The sequence below is a fragment of the Megascapheus bottae genome, chromosome 11 (assembly GCF_031878675.1).
Source record: "Megascapheus bottae isolate mThoBot1 chromosome 11, mThoBot2.hap1, whole genome shotgun sequence".
Taxonomy (NCBI): Eukaryota; Metazoa; Chordata; class Mammalia; order Rodentia; family Geomyidae; genus Megascapheus; species Megascapheus bottae.
In genome coordinates this window covers 22,081,473-22,098,171 of record NC_143519.1, presented here as the reverse complement: position 1 = coordinate 22,098,171, position 16,699 = coordinate 22,081,473, and the positions used below count along the sequence as shown (strand labels likewise).

Below are 16,699 nucleotides of genomic sequence, written 5' to 3'. Positions count from 1 at the left end.
GCCCATCCACTGATGAACCTTTATGTTTCAGCATCTTGGCTATTGTGGGTAGTACTGCAATAAACATGGGAGTTCTAATATATTTTTGAGATCCTGATATAATTCCTTTGGGTAAATACACCAAAATTGAATTTAGCATCAAATATAGAGAGTTTTATTTTTTCATTAAAAAACACTCTATGCTATTTTCCATAGCAGTTGTCAATTTCACCAGTGGTGTTCAAAGATCTATATTCTAAATATTCTATCTAATATCTTTTGTCTTTAAAAAATTTGAAGGCCATCTACTTGTATAAGCTAATATTGTAGTTCTGGTTTTTATTTTCCTAATTAGTGATATTGAACATTTTTTCATAAACTTTTCATATGTTTTATCGGACAAATGTCTACTTAACTTTTCAACCTGTTTAAAAAATGGCATGAGTAACCATGTTTCTACTGAGCTGTAGGATTCCATATTTATTTAGAAACTAATTATTTCTCAGGCATGTGGTTGCTGCAGCTGTTAGATGTCACCTACTTGCACAAATCTTCTTTTATCACAAAATATATTGTGCTCTTTAAGCCTCAGTTATGTCAGAAATCACCAGAGGAAGTGACTACATAACTACTCCATCATTTATGCTCGAACTAAGGACTCCCCTAGTCTCTACAATTCCTCCTCTGTGTAGGGAGGCAGTTTACTGGCAAGCCTATTTTAGAGTTTATGCTAATGAGCTAGAATCCAGACAAGAGGCTTTGGACTACATTGTCTACCTATTACCCTTTATTACTTCTTTAGCTTCCCTAAACCCAGTTTTCCTGTCTGTATATTGAAAATGCTAGTATCTTCTTTGTGCATTTTTTAAGTATTAGAGGACACTAGACTCTTGAGCATTCCTAAAATTCTACTCTTTTCTTCCAAATCTTTGGATTTCATTCTTGTTCAACTTTTGTTTTGTTTATTCTGTAGTATTTTAACTACGGGCACTGGAATACCTATTAGTAGCTAAGGAACTAAGTCAGTCAGAATGCAGTTTGCTTTCAGCAAGTTAGATAATTTCAGTATTGTGTCATAGGCACATGAAGATGCAATGAATTACTGTCTATTTCTTTAAGGAATAGACATTGTGTTTTTATAACTCTTGAACTTGCAGTGATATATTTCCCTTTTTGACTTTTCCAATTTTTGTTTTGTTAAGAGTCAACCACATAAACCTACCCTATGAACTGCAATCATTCATTTAGGAGTTAAAAGTAATGGTCTAAGGTAATCTGATGTGTGAATCCCTTAGAATTTGTATAACTGGAGCCTGTCCTCTACAGACAATGCTGTGGATCAAGAGCTCAGGATTTTAAACATTTATATTTCATACCATGTTGAGTCGATGTAAGAAAATAAAGGTGACCTCAAAACTACAGCAATGGGGAAACAGGCTGTTCTGACTTGCTTTGTTCTATGGTTTTGGTTCTGATTTGATTAAGCAGTGTTCTGCCTTCATCTGACTATATGACATTGCCATAAAATTCTTCTGGCAGCATGTTCGATTTTGACTAGATCTCATTGTTTTGGACTAGTGTCACCTAGAATAGAAACAAATTAGTATACTTAACCATTGATACATTAGATGAGTAGAGCCTACTCTTTTATTTTGATTTATTTTAATATCATAAGCATTTTAGTGTTTCTAAACACTCATCAGATACATTATTTTCATTGTCTGTGTGATTTTCCATCATATACTTATCCAACTTCATTTAGCCTCTCCCCTAAGTGAGGACATTTCTGTACTTATTATTCTGAAGTGGAAAGGCATAAAATTCTTAAAATATATTAAGTTGTTTTTTATAGTGTATTATAACCCTTGGAATTCCAGCTGTACTCTACCAGAATGCCATTTTACCACACCCATGCTGGTACTCAGTATTGGCATTATAAAATATTTAGTAAAGTTCAAACACTTTATACACATTTAACATGTATCTATTTTTTCTATTTAAGTTTGGACATTTTATACCTTTTTCCTCCCTTGGATAATCAATTATTGTTTTTGAAAACATCATCAAAATGTTCTAGATGAGTGTACTAGGGTTGATTCAGGCTGAGGTTCTGGGAATGGAGATGAGGGTGGGTAAGAGAGCCAAGAATTTATAAATGAGGGGGTCCTCCAAATTAGATAGCAAGCTGAGAGGGAGATTTATGTATGCAGGGATGGTATGTAGGGTGCTAGTCCAAGAAAAATCCTATACAAATTTGCATATGTAATCTGCACTTCCCAGTATCAATTCTCAATAAATTAAATTAAATTAATTTTAGTGATCTATTTTATCTCACTCAAGCTAGCCCAAATATAAAAACTGTGAATTGACATTTTGCATTATTTGTTGCTACAAAGTGTTTGAAATGATGGATGTTATATGTACAGAATTATATTAACCCAGACTAGGCACATAACTACGGGGCCAGTAGCTGCAGGTGGTGATGGCTAACTTAGAGCAAACCTCCCATCTTCCAAAGATGACAGGGAAGGATGAGATAGACCAGGCAAAGGAACGAATCTTCAAGATTGTTCCATAGTTCAAATAGGTGAAGTTGGAAATCTTTCTCAAAGAGTGACAACTGAGAACTGTTCCTACTCGGAGAGTCTGCATGATGAACTGGGAGAGCAGCCATGACAATCCTGTTTGGACAATCTCATTTACTCTTCCCAAGCATTGTATAATTTCAGAATGAACAAATAATAGATAATATGCGACCAGAGAAAAATCGGGCATATTTTTATGATGGACTTTGTATCTTATTCTTTGGTGTTTAGAGAAGTATTGTGGGAATATAAAAAGGAAAAGTTTGAAAAGCTTGTTCAAAAACTGTGAGGGTTTGGGAGAGGAAAAACTTACCTTCTTTTTGTTTATTTAGAGGATTTTGAACTGCCTATTAATAATAAAACACAGGACAATACTTCTGTATGTACCTGTGGAGGAGCATAGCAAAATAGAAGGCTTGTTACCTACTGTAGGTGTAGAAGTTCAGAAAAACAACTCCAGAGCTAACAGAGGATAGCTTTATATTATAATGGAACATGCAACATTCGCAAGAAACAATGCTATCAAACAATGTGTCACCCAAAGTCATTGTAAATAAAGACTCAATGTTGCCTTTAGAGTTTCCCGATTAGCAGTCACTCATCAATTCTGTTGGAAAGGTTGAAAATAGTCAAAGTAGATGTCTTCAGCAATTTTAATGAAAGTATTTGACAGCAGAAAATTGCCAAGATGTTAAAAAATCATATTGAGTGGGCAGAAATCAGTGTAACAGTAGAATTATTTGCAGTAGGCACAGAAAGCTGAAGTTGTATAAGTTGGTGGTACTGATAGGAAGATAATGCATATATTTAGTTTTGGAAGTTTTTAATTTATAAAGTTATTTCAGATTGAACCATATGTAATTTTTGAGGTATGCTAACAGAAATGCCAGATAGACTTAAAGGTAGCAAGAGTTAACAATGTTATCAGGAATATAGAAAAATTTAGCAAATCTTCCAAATCTCCAATTATTCATCCAGCTAATTCAGATGAAGTAATGAGGCTGGCAGTTTCACTGGAAGATAGTTTGTGCTGAGTTTTGGCTGGGGATCTGGCTTCAGTTATGTGATGTCATATATCACGTGTATATTATATGATAGTATATGATACATGTATGATGTATATGATATATCATATATGTATTGTAATGACTATACATACATAAACCCCAATTAGGTGACTGTGGCAAGGAAGCCTTTCAGGAAATCTCCAAATGTCTCCATGTTTTGAAGGTTGGGGTCATTATTTAATTATTTCGTGTGTAGCATTCTACTAGGTCCATAATATGCCACAATTGGATTTGAATAGCAGGGTGGCAGTGGCGTATCACTCAGAGAGAGTGAAATGTAGTGATTTAGTCTGCTTCTTTGTTTGAATATTGAACTTCCAGATTCACTCCAGCCTCGTTCTTCCTAAGAGAAGATTGGAAGTTTCTTTGAATAGTTTATATTTACTAGAAACTGAGGTAGAAATTGACAAAAGAGAATAAAAACCTCTGGGTATTGGAACAAAGGATGAGAGACAGTGTTCGCTTGTAATTTCTTGTTATTTATTATTTTTTAATACAAGTTCTGCCTGTGAAGTCCAAACTGGTTTTAAGTTCACTGTGCAGTTAATGATTCTCCTGCTTGTGACTCCACAGTGCAGAACCTACAGGTGTGTGCCACTTGTCTCGACAGTGTTAATTTTTTAATGAGAAATAAGACTCCATGGAATATGTTGCCAAGTGAAAGAGTCAAGCTCCTCCATGGTAATAAGTTACTCCAAGCAAAGCAAAGTTAGTGTAAGAATCCATTCTTGTAGCATTGCCTATTATGCAGAAAAATATTCATCTGAAGCCAAAAACAATTCCCACTTTCTGTAGCTTTGCATATTTGCCTTTGTACAGTAATTTGGCCAAGGCTTTTTGTAGGTGTATACCCTTAAGAAAAGTAATGTCCATTTTGTTAGATGACGTCTATTTAATTAGAAATCAAACCATTGGTCTCCATGTGACCTGATTTTATCACTATCCCAACATGGCAAAGATAGAAAGTAATTGTTAAAAAAAAAAAAAAGAGGCAAATGAGGCAAGGAAGGACCCCTTTCCCTCAGCTCACCCCCCCCCCCCCATTAGCGATGTGTAAAGAAGCAGGAACAAAGCCCTCTGTGTGTCCTCTGGGGGACCCTTCACAGCCTGGTCTGTCTGTTAAGAAGCTTTCTTTTCGCTAGTGTGGACTGAATCACTGACAAAGGCCAGTGTTAATTGTTGGCTTCAAGTGTCTAATCCCTGGAAAGGAAGCGTTTCCTTGGCTAGCTTCGTAATGCACTTGTCTAACATTTTAAACCACTAAACAGAAAGGAGTATTGTGATGACAGGACACAAGATTGCCAGTTCTTAGCAAGGGGAAGATCCTTCCTGGCTCCAGTGGTTCAGGCGCCGGCCCGAACTCAGTGTGCAGGGCGCTTGGGGGCTCCATTTTGATCATTCATTTCCACTGGGCTTATTTTGCATGTTTCCTGGCAGTTTGTGATGACTATTGTGTTGCCAATACTATATCTTCCAGTGTATCCCTAAGTGTCTTTTACAGGGCTTTATGATTACAAATATATCTAATAGTCACAGTTAAAAAGACTAGAATAATGAAGGAGGGAGAGAAAAAGAAAAGAAAGACAATGGAATCTCCCTCTTTGTCTACACCTTTTCCAAACCAAATACAGCCAATGTCTGGTTAGTTCCTGTCCATCCGAGTGCATTCCTAATTTATTCAGGGGACTGATGTATCTATTGTTCTGTCTTAATGCCCTGGCTTTAGGACTGCCAAGAATTGCTGCACTAAACCACGCTAACCACACTATTCATGATTGTTGAGCTCAAAGATAGATACCAAACAGCACTCATTCCCAAACCAAGGATAATAAATACTTTTATTCTTCAATGACATAAATTGGAAGAAAAGGGTGAGGAAAAGTTTTAGGCTTAATTCATCTGAGACCTTCAATGTACTTTGACATTCAATGTATCTTTTACCCTGGGCATGCTCACAGGCCTAGAAGAATTTATTGGGGCAAAGTAGTATGTCAATGCTTGCCTTTGGTTACAAAAGACATTAGAAGCAGAAGGGAGAGGTTTACTCCCCAGTCTCTCAGTTTCAAAAAATACTCCAATAAATATTTGCATCTCCTTTCTTCTCTCTTTTTTCCTTCTTTTTATTTATGTTTCTTTATTTCTTTCCTTCTCTACCCCTTCTAAGTCCCTTTCATTTCTTCTCAAGGAAGCCTCATCTTCCTTCCAGTTACCTCTGAGCAGTGAGTTTTGCTTAGTTGTTAGAAACACTAAGAGGAATCAATTTGCCACCAGCTCTTGGGACTGTATAGATCTCTGCCATCCACTTCTTAATATAATAATAATAATAACAACAACAACAATTCTTTCCTTCTGTTTTAACCATTATCTATCTTAAAAATTGAGTGCATTAGCTCCCATGTTGTTTTATAAATCAAAAGCACTAGCTTCCTCTCATTGTGGTGAGAAAACTAGGGCTTTAATAGAGTTTTGGCTGTCCTTCCTTCCTTCCTTCCTTCCTTCCTTCCTTCCTTCCTTCCTTCCTTCTTTCCTTCCTTCCTCCATCCCTCCCTTCGTTCCTTCCTCCCTCCCTTATTTTCTTTCTTTCTTTGTTTCTTTTTCCCTTGGTTGTGGGGCTTGAATTTAGGATCTGGGTACTGCCTGTGAGTTCTTTTTGCTATAACCTAGCACTCTACTACTTTGAGTCATACCCCAACTTCCAGTTTTCTGGTGGAGATGAATCTCAAAACACAGAGTTTTCTGTTCAGGCTGGCTTCAAACTACAATCCTTAGATCTCAGCCCTCCTGAAATTACAGGTGTGAGCCACTGGCATTCTGCTTTTTTTCTCTTTTCTTAGTTTGGTGATGGTACTAGGTTTTACACTAGCTTGGCATGCATTCTGCCATTTGAATCATATGCCCAGGCCTTTCTGTTCTGTTTCTTTGGCATTTGTTTTCAGCTAAGGTTCCACTTTCTTGCTTGGGCATGGTTGGCTATCCTATTTAGCTGCCATAATTGGATGACAGGCATGGGACTGTGCCAAGCATTTTGTTTTTGCCAGTCCTGGGGTTTGAACTCAGGACCTGGGAACTGTCCCTGAGCTTCTTTTGCTTAAGGCTATCACTCTACCACCCACTTGAACCACAGTGCCACTTCCAGCTTTTTCTGTTTATGTCGTGCTGAGGAATTGAACCTAGGGCTTCATGCATGTTAGGCAAGCAGTGTACCACTAAGCCATATTCCCAGCATGTGTGCCAGGCATTTTCTGTGGAGAAGAGATCTCAGAAACTATTTGCTCCAGTTAGCTTTGAACCATGATCTTCCCCAATTTAACCTGCCAAATAGAATTACGGGTATAAGCTATTTTGCCTGGCTTTCTACCTTTGTATTGCAAATCCTTTCAGTTTCTATGGTAGTTTCTTCTGCTAGTCCAAGAGGCAGCTTGGGAGACTGGAAGACCCTTCAATTTCTGAACAGATCTGAGTAATTATGAATGTGCTACTGTTACTTTGTCTTGTGCATTTTCATCCACCTAGGTATTTTATTTGTTTGTTTGTTTGCTTATTGTTAGTCATGGGGCTTGAACCGAAGGCCTGGTCACTGTTAATGAGCTCTTTTAGTTGGAGATTAGAGTCTCATAGATCTCAGCTTCCTAAGTAACTAGGATTATAGCCATGAGCTACCAGCACCCAGAAACCTATCTACTTTTAAAAATTTACCTGTAAGTAGTTCTACAAAGTTGCCATTTAACGAAGCGCTTATGAATACAATATATCTTGATCAATGTCATCTCTTTCAATATTCTCACTCAAGTTTAAAGTAATGATTACTTAAATTGAATAGCTTGCTTAGGCATGTACTTTCAACAGCTGTTGCTTCTATTTTTGTTTGTCTTTATGTGTTTGGGAATTTAAATAAAATACTTGTAGGTTTTAAGCATTTCTTCATGTCCTCAACAAGCTCAACAGCATGGAGCACTGGGCTCAGGGGATAGAATGTGAAGAAAGGGATTGCAACATAAGCCTTAAAAAATATCTGACACCCAAGGAACCAAATATCTGTCCACCAAGATGGGGACACGTATGTGTGGTTGCTGCTTTCTTGCAAAACATTTGGTGTGGGAGCTTTACTCTTCAATGCTTTTCAAGCTGAAACTTTTCAAGATAATTAAGGAGACTGGAAACAGATTTAATATGATTAACTGAAGGGTGCAGCATTTGCTGAGCAGGGACAGAATGGATAGGAAGGAGATTTGGGCTTTTGTTTTGTTTTTCTTTTTTGGTTCTCACTAAGAAGGAAGTCATATAACCACCTCTGAGTGATTCAGTGGAAATGATCTGTCTATATAGAGGAAGGCTTGTCCTCACCCTCATTGTTTGTTTATCACCAGTTGCTGGGTTCAAGGTTAGGAGAACTGGATAGGAAGTTTACACTGATGCTTTGCTGTACATAGCCAACATTACATATACACTTCATGAGAAATAGTCATTGCCTTGTGGCAGGAAATAGAATTCTATACTGGGTAATGCCTTTTCATCATTGGGATGTCATCTTTCCATTCCTCTTTTGCAAACTAGATAATTTTCTATATGATGCAAACCAAGAATTTTAATGAGTATCCAAATGCTTACTAAATGCCAGGCACCACAGCATACATATTAACATTTTCCTATTTAATCTTCTACCAAAAACATCCTTTGGGGTAAGCCCCACTAATATTCCTATTTGTGTGAATCGGCTTTCCATTACTGCATCAAAAACTGACATGATCAACAAGGAAATCAATGTTTACTTGGGCTCACCATTTTAGAAGTAACAGTTAATGAAGGAGTGACCCAGAAGAACTTGAGTTGGTGCCAGTCTGCACATCATGGCAGGAAGGTAAAGCTGCTTAGAATGCAGAGAAAACACACACACACACACACACACACACACACACACACACACACACACAAACACACACACACACACACACACACACACACACACATCCCGCACACACCCCACACACAAGATCAGAGTCCTGTAATTGCTGTTCAAGGAAATGACCCCAAAGACCAGAAGACATCTCATTATAGGCCTCACCTCTTAAAAGCTCTCCTCCCCTTCCTATGAGGGGCTGGAGACCCAACAGTTAAATTTTTGATTTTGGGGGAACACTTCTGATAAATGTAGTACCATTTTTACTGGTCACTAAACTAAAACTCACAGAAATTAAATACCTAAAAAATGGGATAAGTAGGAAATAGAATCAATTGGGTAGCCACTAAATTATCCACGTAGTTTCTGTACTTTTGGCTTGCCTGTAATTTTCACACACCTTTTGTTGGCAGAATTCCTACCCAAGGAGTGTTAATTCTATGAGCTCCTTCAAAATAATTTGTTTTTTTTTCATTTCATAGATATTTTTACAGTTCTACCTTCATGAAATGATTTTCTTAAATTCAGGAAATTTGGAAAATGTTTTGAATTACTTCTCAAGTTCTTAAAATTTATGTTTATCTCTGTATTTGGATCTAGAGCACAATGACAGAAGGATAGAAAATTATTAGAATGGATGGTTCCTACCTATAGTGTTCATTAGTTTATTCCTTCATTCTTGTTCTTTCCAAGCTTTTGATTTCTAAGCTTTCCTCCTTCATCTGTGGATTAACTATTTGTGCCAAATAAAATCATGTTTTGCTGAAGATAGCTGTAGTCAGTCACTGTTGCTTATACTCAATAACCCTACTTGATCAACTATATATTTACTTCTGTTTTCCTCTTGTCAGCTTTCTCCCATCCTTTTTGTCAGCTTTCTCTCATAGTTTTTACATGTTTTGTCTTCCTTTTTATTTTTATTTTTATTAGTCTCATGTTTTTCATTCTTTTCTTTGGAGGTTTTCCAGGAAAAATGAAGAATAAGGATGCTAATACAAAAATAGAAAAAAAGAAAATATGTTGAGGGTGCTTAATTATAACTGTTTTTATTTTTCTTTTAAATTCAAATGGAAGATTTTTTGATTATATATTGTGACCCCTTCCAGGTCTTATCTGCATGTATACAAATGCTATTACTAATAGCAAAACAATATGAACACTACAACTTAATCCTCTCCCCAAATTACACAATACATACAACAATTTTATAATTCAAACACATTTATGGCTTGTCTAAACTAATTAGATGCTCAGATCCATGCAGTATTTATTTTTCAAAGGATCTGTTGCCAGCTTTATCTCTTAGAAAAGCAATTAACAAAGTTATTTTGGGGAGGAAGCGTTTAATGTTTTCTCTGTAGCAGGATGAAAGAGTTTAAGTTTTGATGTCCAGACTTATCCTATAATTGAAAGTAAAGTTAAATATTTAACACAGTACTACAGGAATTGTAGCTAAAAAGGTTTACTTGGAAATGAAATGAGTCATTTCACTGCGTTATTTATCTCTTAGACTTGCAAGCATGATCAACAGACGTTTGTATTTGTCCTCAGTTCTCTTCTCGAGACATCTAGCAGCTGTTGCTTCCCTCAGACCGTAAACTCCGTGTTCCTGCCTTACCTTAACTAATTTACTCAGATCCTAGACAAAATAACAATTTAAGATCTGAAATGTTTTTGTAAATTACAGCAGTTTCTAGTACAAATAACTGGTAGAGGATTTGGTGAACCAAAGCTGGGTCACCTAACATTTAACAAAATTAAGCCAGGTAGTGTTTCCAAACATAAACCACTTAGCAAAGGTAAAAATGAAGTGATGCTGTGGCTCAGGTGGTATAGCACCAACCTTGTGTTGAAGAGCTCAGGGAAAATACCCAGAGTTCAAGCTCCACAACCAACCCCTACCCCCCATCCCCCTCCCCCCAAAAAAGAGAAAATGAGTCTCTCTACAAGTACTTTTTAGGGAGTGAATCTAATTATTTTTCCTCTCCTTAAGACAATGTAGTAGTAGACTGAGGATGACTTCTGAATCCATAGACTTTCTCTATTTATTTATTTATTTATTTATTCATTTATTTTTATTATATTTTATTGTTGGGGTGATGTATAGGGGGGTTACAATTACATTCATTAGGTAATGTGTACATTACTTCTTGAAAATTGATACCCTTTCCCATGTTTTTTTCCCACTTTCCCTTCCCAACCCTTTCCCAGTCATCTTGTTTTACCCCTTCCCTTCCCTATGTCAAATAAACAAACAAATGTATATACAATATACCAGGTGCCAACATCAGATACAGCAACAACATGAAATAAACCATAAGTGGGGGGGAAGAGAAAAGAAGTAACTTCACATAGTACATTAAGAACAACAATCACAAAGATAAACCTCTTATTTCCATATCCTGGAGTTCATTTTGCTTAGCCTCATCCTATATGGCCATATGTACATAGATTTTGAGCTATTGTGATGCTCTGCTAGGAGAACCCTAGATGTGTACTATGTATTACAAATGAGGGAAAACATGGAGCCTATGTTTCTTTGGGTCTGGCTTACTTCACTTAACACGTTTTTTTCCCAAGTCAATGCTGCAACAAACATAGTTGTCCTAGTAGCTTTAGCATGTCCTTGTTTATAGACATTTGTGTAAATGCCCAGGAGTGGGATTACTGGGTCACAGGGGAGCTCTGTTTAGTCTTTTTTTTTGTCGGTCATGGGGCTTGAACTTTGGGCCTGGGCACTGTCCTTGAGCTCTTCAGCTCAAGGCTACCACCTTACCCCTTGAGCCACAACGCCACTTTGGGTTTTTTAGAGGTTAATTGGAGATAAGAGTTTCATTGTCTTTAGTGCCCGGACTGGCTTTGAACCACAATCCTCAGATCTCAGCCTCCTGAGTAGCTAGGATTACAGGACTGCCATACTGCTTTCCAGAGTGGTTGAACAACTTCCACCAACATTGTAGTAGTATTCCCTTTGGGCCACATCCCTGCAAGCATCTGTTATTATTAGATTTCTTGATAATGGCCATTCTAATTGGGGTGAAGTGGAATCTCAAAGTTGTTTTTTCAGTATAACTTGTATAATTTATTGGTGGGATTAGGACTCATACATACGTGTAATCACCTTTCTCACACCCCGTGCTTACAGATACACAGAAAAATGCTGGAAGTCCTCATTTATCTGGTTTACATACATGAAGAACTTTAACTATATCTAAGATCTATTTTAACACCAAAAGCATATTAGCAATGATTGTTTTGATCATATCCAAATACCTTCTTTGTACATGGCACTTAAATAAGCAACATTTACTTCTCTATGACAAAAACAAAAGGTTACAGTAAATCATATTTTGCTAAGAAAGTTACAAAAAAGCCTATATTTAGTGACAGAGAAGATTTTGATTTCCTTTATTCCTCCAAAAGCCTCTGAAAAAAATTACTCCACTACTTTTCAACAAGATTTACACAATTTCTAGCACCTTTCTAGAAAATAGGGAACAAAGTTTTTTAAAAAACTTTTAGGGACTACACCCAATTCATTGGCCTATGTCACACAATGTTCTTCATAACATAGTTTCAAGATTCCTTTAGTCTTTTTAAAAACTATTTTAATTCTTTTAATTAGCATAAATAATTTGTATAAAGGGCTTGCATTGTGATATTTCTATACATGCGTGTAATGTACTTTGATCAAATTCACCCATTAATGTTACTCTTTTTTAATTGTAATTTTTTATTAAAATACTTCTTTATGAGGACATGAGGACAACTTGGGGCAAAATACATAGTTTTGTATGCTGTAGACCATGTAAAATACAGTAAAACATACATTTTTGGAAAGGTATAAAACCAATTTTAAATATGGTTGATTAAAAATTATCTTATTTTCCAGAAAAGTTTTTATTTCTTTTCTCAACTTTGAAGTTATTCTGACTTATAAATATATTGTTCATATATTCTATTCTGCCTATATTTTCTGAAGCTTTGTAAATCACAATTCTTTTCTTTTCTTTCTTTTGCCAGTCTTACGGCTTGAACTCAGGGCCTAGGCACTGTCCTTGGGCTTTCCTCAAGGCTAGTGCACCTACCACTTGAGTCACAGCACCACTTTTGATTTTTTCTATGTATGTGGTGCTGAGGAATAGAACCCAGGATTTGTCTATGCTCCATAAGCATTCTACCACTAGGCCATGTTCCCCACCCTGTGTAAATCACGTTTTTATGTGAAGAATTCTCTTTATACCTTTTGTGAAACTAACAAACATTAGATTTTTTTTTGATTTGGTACTACACTTATGCATAACAATCTAAATACTTTCCTTCCTTCATTCCTCCCTCCCTCCCATCCTTTTTTTCTTTTCTTCCCTTCTTCTCTTCCATTCTTCCCTCTCTCTCTCCCTCCCTTCCTGCCTTCATTTCCTTTTTTTCATATATTTTTATTGTAATTAATAGAAGGGTTACATTATATTTGCCAGATAGAAGGTGCATTTATTTACATACATTGATACCCTTTCTCATGTCTTGGTCCACATTTCTCTCCCGCAACCCCCACCCCTCATCTTGTTTTCCCCCATTCCCTATCCAATTTCAAATAACCAAATACAAATATATCCAATATATCAGATAACAAAGTGAGATACTGTAACAATATGAGATAACCAAGGGACAGCAAAAGAGATGAGAGATAACATAGTACATTAAGGACAACAATCACTCATTATATGGCTTTTGTTTCTATATCCTAGAGGTCCTTTCATTTAGCGTCATACTATATGGTCTTATGTATCTAGGTTTTGCTCTATTGCAAATCTCTGCTAGGAGAGCCCAAGGTTTCTACTGATTATGACAAATGAGGGAAACCATTGAGCCTATATTCCTTTGAGTCTGGCTTACTTCACTTAATGATTTTTTTCTAAGTCTTTCCATTTCCTTACAAATGGGGCAATGTCATTCTTTCTGACAGCAGCATAGAATTCAATTGTGTATAAATACCACATCTTGTTGATCCACTCATCAACTGAGGGACATCTGGGTTGGTTCCATATCTTTGCTATGGTAAATAGTGCTGCAATGAACATCATTGTGCTAGTGGATTTAGTATGCCCTAGTTTCTGGATGGTTGGGTAAATGTCAAGTAGTGGAATTGCTGGGTCATAGGGGAGCTCTGTGTTTAGTCTTTTGAGGAACTGCCATACTGCTTTTCATAATGGTTGAACGAGTTTGCACTCCCACCAACAGTGTAGTAGTGATCCCTCCTGGCCACATCCCCTCCAGCATCTGTTGTTAGTAGTTTTCTTGATCCTGGACATTCTAACTTGAGTGAGGTGGAATCTTAGAGTTGTTTTGATTTGCATTTCTTTTATGACCAGAGATGTTGAGCATTTCTTCATGTGTCTATAGGCCATTTTTGTTTCTTCTTCAGAGAAGACTCTCTTTAAGTCTTTGGCCCATCTTTTAATGGGATGGTTGTTACTTTGGAGATTAGTTTTGGAGCCTTCCTTTCTTTTTATTGCTGGCACCAGGGTTAAACTCAGGAGCTTCCATTTGCTTGGTTAATTATTTTTCCTTTTAAATAACTTGAGTCACCTCTCCCCCCCCCAAAAAAAATCACTGAGAAGTCTAGGGAATGGAAAAAGATGCTGTATTTAAAATTTTGCACATGATCATAAGTGCAGGTAAAATATTTTTATTAAGAAAACACAACCATGTTGCCAGTAAACACCAAAGTATTACTCTAGTCATAAGTGTAAATCAGCAAAGCTGAAATGAAGAAGCTAGAATTCTCAAGTTGAGGAAAACCTGCTTCATAGGTCCTAACGATGAAGGGAGCTAAAATGATTCGGGCACTTTTAAACAAATGTACTTTAGGTAAAATGTTAGAAAAACACACTATGGTCTAACTATCAATTATGCCCATGAGCTAACTCTCAGCCTCTGAAAAGGCCAAAGTACCTTGAATATTCATTAGAATTATAGGAAAGAGCAGGAAAGGTATCAAGGCTTTATTTTTATAACAGTTAATTACAATGTTATAAATGAGCTTACGAATAGAGTTCAAATAATGAATATACAAATGTATCCAAAAGCATTATCTATTTTTATATACAAAAATATATGCTACAAAGTATGCCTTAAAATTACTTGTAACTCACATATATCCTGGAAAACTTGGCAATCCATAAAATTGTCTGTATAATAGAAATACTAATGTCTTAGATTCACTCTTGAAGGTGGGGTTTTATTCCTATGAATGGCATAGAGGACTTCAGCTTATCTCTAATGAAACATTATTTTAAAAAAAGCTGATTGCATAGCTCTTTAGTATATTTTAAGTGAAGAGCATTCTAGCCTCTCCATACGATATGTGTTTATCAAGAACATCAGATGCAGATAGAAATTCAATAAATGAAAAATGACTAAATAACCAAAACAATCAACATAAATAGTTGTTCCCATTACAGTTCCCTGCATTTTTACCCTCTCTTGATACATCTGCTGTTTCCCACAGTGTGTACAGAACCAGGCACTAACCTGTTAATACTGAGCTAGTTCCTTCTCCCTGTTCAGCTTCACCTTTAGCTATGTTGCTCCTTATAGGAAAACAGGTTCTTCCCTTGGGTCCCATGTAGAATCCAATTTGGCAGTCATTCCCCAGCCCTCGTGCTCTTAAAGATGGCATCTTAGTTCATACAAATGCTCACTTGGGTATTCACCTAATCTCACATGTATTTAGTATAGTTTCAAAGGCGTATATAGAAATGATTGCATCATCTCAGGAAGGGAATGGAAGAGAATGACAAATGTTCAGTAAAGCAGTCAGTCTATGTATTATGAGATAGATCCTACCATGTAAGTTTTTTTTTAAATTATAAACATAGTGAGTTTTACTTTCTAAAGCCAAAGTCAAAATGTGTAAATTAAGCTTCTTATGGTAATTTTTATGTGAGTTGTCACAGTAATATATTTGAATATCTACTATACTTATAAAATACATAAACACTACAAGGCACACATGAAGAACAGTATATTCTGCAGCAGGTGAAGAAATCACAACTCAGGTTAACACCTTTCTTCTATAATTTTCAAAACAGAAGAAAAAGTCATCAGATCTTTTAGGGATTCTCTGTGTATCTGCTGGTCATATGACCAAATTTATACATGTGTCCAAAGGTAAAGATACATTACAAGTGCGCAATAAACAATGAGACCAACTAATACCATATATAAGTGAAGACATCACTGGATATATCATACTTTAAACGTAACTCATTCCAAATTCTTTACATGTTCGTAACCTGTTGGCATTCTGATGCAACAGGTAGATTCTCTGAGTAACTTTCATACTTATACCTCTCTTTCTGACTAAGTTGTTTTATATTTACATTTTTTTTCTTGGTTAAAACAAATTCACCCATTAATGTTACTCTTTTTAAAAAAAGTTTTTACATCATATTTCAAATACCATGTTCAACAAATAAGTATTCAAGAAGGCGATCTCTATATGCAATCATTGCACATAAATTTAAGAACATAATTAAATTAAGCTGAGTCTTTGTATGTCATAGATACATATCGATCTATGTATGAATATATATTTATAGAATATACATATATACCATCATAGAATTATATGTCTATATAGATATATTTGTATCTCCAAATTCATGTCAATGACCTGTAGTACCTGAGTATTGATTCATCGCTCTTGTATTGTTTGGATGTAATAACCACATAGCAAGAACACCTTGTACCTTTTGTTCCTTCGGTCTTATCTAACTCAACATGATTCACTCTAGTTCCATCCACTTCTCAGTGAATGCCATTATTTTATCTTGTCTGTTGGCTATGTAGAATTCCATTGTATGTATGTAACATATTTTGTATCCATTCATCTGTAGTGTGGCACCTGGATTGTTTCCATCACTTGGCTATTGTGAATAATGCAGTGATGAACATGGCTGAGTAGGTGTCCTTATATATCCTGGGTTATGATGCTCAGGGTAGATGCCTAGGCGTGGTATGGCTGGGTCATAGGGAAGGTTTATTTTGAATTTTTTGAGGAACCTCTAAACTGCCTTCCAGAGTGATTGTTAAAGTTATTTTGATTTGCATTTCTTTTATGGCCAGAGATGTCGAGCATTTCTTCATGTGTCTTATGGCCATTCTTATTT

At 36.1% G+C, this 16,699-nt stretch overlaps 1 pseudogene; it reads right to left on the bottom strand.

The window, feature by feature from the left end:
* The window catches only part of LOC150056814 (general transcription factor IIH subunit 5 pseudogene), a 48,924-nt pseudogene extending 33,717 nt beyond the window's left edge, over window positions 1-15,207 (bottom strand).
* Window positions 15,208-16,699: the final 1,492 nt, after the last annotated feature.